Source organism: Neomonachus schauinslandi, chromosome 4 (assembly GCF_002201575.2).
Source record: "Neomonachus schauinslandi chromosome 4, ASM220157v2, whole genome shotgun sequence".
Lineage (NCBI taxonomy): Eukaryota > Metazoa > Chordata > Mammalia > Carnivora > Phocidae > Neomonachus > Neomonachus schauinslandi.
In genome coordinates, this window is record NC_058406.1 from 128,300,456 (window position 1) to 128,306,455 (window position 6,000).

The window sequence follows — 6,000 nt, forward strand, 5'->3', positions numbered from 1 at the left end:
GCATATGAACTTGAGACAACCTAGTGAAACAGGCAGAAAGGTAGTATCAATGTGGGGTGAGGTAGCGGGAACATAGTCTAAAATTTTAAGGTCACACTGCCTCAGTCAAATTCCAGTTCTGACAGTGTGATCTTAGGCAAATAATTTAAAAATTCTCTCTAGTTCACTTACTTCCTTTTTTAAATAGAATAATAAGGATCGGACCTACCTCAAAGAACTATTATCAGGAGTCAATTAGCATATACCTGTAAAGAATTTAGCCCAGTGCCTGCCATGTGGTAAACGTCTCGGTAAAACTTACCTGTTTTTAGTACACAGCACAAATACGTAACAGACACAGGACTAAGATCTAACTAGGAATCCAATCCTTGTTTCATTGTGTTTCAGAGTAACAGTTACCTTTCAGATCCTAAGTAGTATATTTTTGAAATTTGCAGTTCACTGGCCCCAAAACCCCTCATCCTAAGCCTCTTAGATTCCTACGAAGAAACGAAGTTCTAGACTCATACTGTCTGGAAGTATCACTAAGGATGGATGCAAACACAGTACTTACATTCATGCTACTTACTATATGGCAGGAAAATGTTGTGTTTAAGCATCTGGCATCTTTCAAAAAGTTCATGCTGAGTATAAGAACTGTTAAAAAAAAATACAAATTCAGTCAGTCTATAGCTTATCTCTCACTTTAAATCTTCAAAGGACAGCCAAATCTGTCTCAACTAAATTCAAAAGAATCAATGAGATAGTACTTATCTCCTTAATGAAGAACACACAGACAGCTCATTTATTTTTCAAGCCTTCACTGCAATGTGCAAGTGTAGGATTTCAGTGGCTGCTAGGATTCTGAGAGTTGCTCTAAACCATCCCAGCTTTCCTACATTTTCCTTCAGAAGGGCAGAAGAAAGCATATTAGGTCTAAGAATGTGGCAAATTCCAATTATTCTTCAGTGGTTGCTTTCTTGTATGATGATAAGCACCACAGTAGTATTAGCCCCTATTTTAAAAAAGTATAGTTTCAATCTATGTATATATTTGATTTATGATTAAAAATGTAGTATCCTCATGGGGCTGATGTTTAAATAAGATTAATATTCATCTATCTTTTGGTATAATCAGGTTATACCAAATAAAACAAAACCTGTATCTCAAACTCTTAGAGATAATTTCTTTAACTTGTTCATGTATATCCTTCCAGAATACACACACACACACACACATTTACATAAATGTTTGTAAATTTTCCCCTTTAATGGGCTTTGCATCATTTTTAAATATTGTACTTTTAGAACTTGTTTTTGTTTGGTTTTACTCAGTATGTCATACACTTCTTTCAGTTGGACCTTTCAAAAAAACCTAAGTCCAACTTTAATTCTTCAGTCTCCAAAACCATAAATGCTTACCCTTATGCTTTTAACATTTTAAAATATGTTCATCCTCAAGCCTTTATTACTTTAGTCTAATCTATACAGGCTCTCTCTGCAAGTCAATTCGCCAGTGAAATTCCAACTTGAAACATTAAAGTGTAGTCAGTAATGATGTTATTCAGGTTAGATTAAATATTTCAAATGCTTTATTCAATAAAAAAATACCAAAACCTATTATGCTTGATATTTTTTTGTGTATATAAATACACCAGCATTATGATGGATGAAGAAACACTTCATCTAAATTTTATCTGCCTATGTGCATAAGACTATTGCAAGTTAAACTTACATTAAAGTTATTTATTTTACCAAGCATTATGAGGGAAGCATTTTGACATACAAAACATTTATCTCCTTTCTTATTAATATAATTCTATCAAAACTCAAGGTAAATCTGAGAACTTGAAATACAAAAGAAATGTTTCCATAAATATCAATAAGTGTAAAAAAAATAAATGGCTTAAGGGGCAATGTGAAAACATGTCTGACTTTTCAGCTAGTTCATTTTCATTTTTGCTTTGGAGAACAACTGAAAAAATACAAAACTGTATATACTAAGGCAGTAGAACCACGTGGTGATAATCAACACAAGAGCCGTTGTAGCCGTACAGAATTCAAGCTGTGCATATGGAGAACTCAGCTATTCCAAACAATTTGTACACTAGGGGTTATTCTCCATACCCTATTTGGGCCATGAGTAATTTATTAAGCAGAATTAGATTTTATTTCCAAAGACCATTTTTCCATAGCATTGCATACTTGTAGACACAATTCAGGGATGATGGATACGCTACTCCTAGCACCCTACTTCCACAAAATGGATACAACAGCAATGTCTTTTAGCCCATAGATAATCTGATCTCTTGACAAATGATCACTTAGTAGGAAAATGGATTTGGATTTCTAAACTCTAATGGAAATTTAAAGTAAAAAAAAAAAATTTAACGAATTACTAAATTCTTACTACAGTGACCAGTAATGTTGATGTAAGGCTACTAAGTAAGGGGATTTTCACCACCTCTAAAACTTATGAAAGATTATACCACTTAACTTTAGGCACACCTCAAGTGAATCTTAAGTGGTTTTTGTGAACTTCAAATATTATATAAATTCTATTCGTTTAACAAAGAGTGCCTGCGAGAAGTTGCAAAATAAATGTTTGGTGGATAAATAGGTGTCTCTTATATATGTGTCTTTGGGTTAAATGTAAGGAATGCAAACAAAGTGATATGGAATCTACCCTGGAGAAACTTACTTAAACAGTAAGACCTCTACAGGGGGAGGAAGTTGGAAGGTGATATGTCTTTAAAAAGATAGCTCCAACCATGTGCTATAAATCAAAGGGGAAGAGTTGGAGGAGACAGAGCTTGAAGTGGGATCTGAAGTGCTGGAATGATTTTGGATTTGAGAAGGGGAGAGGGGAGTCCTAGAAAGAGATTTCCACATGCAAGGGCACAGGTATACAGACACTGGTAGGGAATGGGGAACTAGGGAACCTTTGTGATCAGGGAAATGAGATGGTCAGGACTGTGCTTGGAGAAGACCAATCTGTAGAAAGCACGAGAAATGTATTGGAAGGTGGAAAGACCGTAGGCGCAGGAGCGGATATCCTGCAGGTCCCTGGAAATGTGCAGCTGAAGCTCGGAAACAGGTCAGGGTTGGTGTTAAAGGTGTAGGAATCTGGAAGTCCTCTTTCTCTTCCTAGTAGTCATACTTGAGAAGCCTCAAGAAGAACAAAGGACCCGGACAGGTCTTGGGCGGAGGGTGATGGCCTGTGAAGGGCCAACTTCTACACCAAACATCCTGCCCAACATCTGGGACCTCGAAAAAAACAAACACCCTCCACAAAGTAAGGCCTATGGAGGGGCGGGAAATCAAGGTGTAGAGATCCCTAGATGATAGTGCTTCCCAGTACACCGCAGGGCCACTAAAACAGAAGCAAGGACTAAATGAGTTCTATTTAAAACTGAGTGCACTTCGACTCTCTTCAATAGCCATCTTTCTTGGCCTAAAGAAACTCAGAAGGGAGTCCCAGCTTTAAATATACTATCATGGCCTTTTTTATAGGGTGTTTTAAGCTACTTTGTTTTCCTAAAATCCCCTCTAACTGTGCCCGTTAAAAGCACACGGGTCAGGGAACCGGAGAGCCCAGTGATGTTATTATTCAAGTTCATCCTGTCTTTACCGCGCCCTGAAGGTAAGGAAAGGTCTGGGTGTCCACCAGGCGGCCTCGCCGAAGAGGAACTTGGCACAAATTCTCCAGATCGCAGGGAGAGCGGGCAAAAGAAAGCAAGCCAGAGTACGAATAGCGCCCCCGTGGGAAGCAAGACTTAAGGCTGCCACCAACCCACCCGGCTTCTCCCTCAAACCCAGGCAAGAGGGATTACGGGGGCTGGCTACGGCCCCTGAACGGAGCTGGAGGTGCTGGGAGGAAAGTCAGATCCCATCTGTGCTCCCGGTTAGCCCTGCACTCCTCCGGGAAAATACTCCGGGCCCTATCACTCAGGAGCCATCTCTCCTCACCCCAGGTCCCCGGGGTCGAGTAGCGGGCCCCGCGTCAAGGTCGCGTCAGGGCGGGCGTGGGGAGAGCCCAGCAGCTGGAAGCACAAGGGCCCAGGGAATCCCGCGAAGCCACCACAGCGCTCGTCGGCGGGGCACCCCAAGCTTTCCCCACCTCCGGCTGCGCGGCGCCCGCCGAATGCGGACCCTCCTGCTCCGCAGAGCGGGAGCCACAGAGGGAAGCAGGTGGGTGTGGAGCCGGGCCCGGGGCCCCAGGGAGCTGCGGGCGCGCCCGAGGAGAGGGAGGCGCCCGCCGAGGTGTGGGCGGCGCCCGCCCGCTCGCCCGCGCCCCGGCCGCGCCCTGGGCTCGGGGCGCTGTCCCAGGCCGGGCGCACAGCTCCCGCCCCGCGAGGCCGAGCCGGGCCGTCCCCGGAGGTGCCCAGCCGACCGCCCAGCCCCGCCACGCGGGCCCGCCGCCCACCTCGAGAGCCGCGAGCGCCCGGGAGGAGGAAGAAGGGGAGGAGGGGGAGGAGGAGGAGGAGGAGGAGGAGGAGGCGGCGGCGGCGGCGGCGGCGGCCACTCCAGCCCGCGGGTGCGCGGAGCGCGGGAGGAGGCGGAGCGCGAGGTGGGGTGGCCGCGGGCGGGTGTGCGCGCCGGCCCGGCGCCCCCGAGCGCCCTGCCTCGCCTCCCGCGCCCAGCCTCTCCCCGGCTCCGCCACAGACACACACCCACCAAGCACCCACTGCCCTCCGCCCCCGCTGACCGCCGCCACCTCTCCGCCGGCAGCCCGAGCGAGCGGCAACTCTCCGGCCCGCGCCGCTCGCCTTCCCGGCTCCTTCCGCGGGGCGAGCTTAGACCCGCTCGATTTTTCCTTTTCTATCCCAGCGCTCTCCTGTCTGGGCGGCGGCGGCGGCGGCGGCGGCAGGGGGATGGGGGCCCGCGTGGGGAAGGGGGCGAAGATCGATGAAGATTATTGTGCTTTTTAAGGATACCTTAGCTTCCTCCCGCCGCCTTTCCTTTGAGCTTTCCTGCTAGAGACCGTGAACAGAGTCAGGGATGTGAGGAGAGGGGGAAAAACGCCAGGAGCTCCAGCCAGCCGGGGAGACCCTCCTCTCCGCGGAGGGGAGGGGGATTTCCAGCGACAGATCACTGGCGAAGGGGACCGTCGCAGGGAGAGGAGCCCCGGAAGGAGCGGGGAATCCCACAACCCTCGGTGGCGCCCGAGCCGGTGCCGCCTGCTGAGCGGGGTCTGTGGGAGCTAGGTAAGTGAAGGGGCATTGCTGCTCCCCGAAGGGGTCTTCCTTTAAGAATGAATCATCGCGGGCAGCCTAGCCAGACTTGAGTTGCTAAAGGAATTGGAGACTGCCATATGGCGCCGAGTGGACTTACACACACAAAGCTGAAGCTGACTTAGCCCTGAGAGGGTTGTTAATGCAAGGCTCCGTCCCTGTGGGGAAGGCACTCCAGTGTTAGCCCCTGAAAAGGTTCTGAGCAGCCTGCCTGGGAAGGGATGGGGAATGTTATTTCTAGGAGACGAGCTCTTGTTACCTTCTGTTCATTTGTTGGTAAATGCCACACTCACATGCACACACTTGTGGGACCGGATTTAGGGAGTGTGATGTCTCTGATGTATGAACAGTGCTCAGCACAGAGACGTGCATGCATCTTATCCTTCATGCGGTGCGCGTTCTCCGTTCTGTAGCAAGGTTCCTGAGAGGCAGAACGAGTCTCTAAGGAAAGAGCTTCATGGCTGTTTCCAACACACTCTGCTAGAGGACTTGAGAACACAGTTGCCCTCAGTGGCACCAAAAGACACCGACCATTTCCCTCATCGTTTGCTTCCAATGCTAAATGACCGTTTTCAAAACGGTATGCTGCCATCCATTTTCTGGAATTCTAAGCATTTTTGTGTATTCATTCATAAAAATTGTCAGTGTGCAGTATGCACAAACATGGCATTTATACATCATTTATGACTGCACAAGTGATAGAATCATAGATGCAAGATTACACTGAAAAATTTAGGATGCACAGATGTACACTGGGTTTATTTCATGCAGGTTCAACAGTCCTTCTA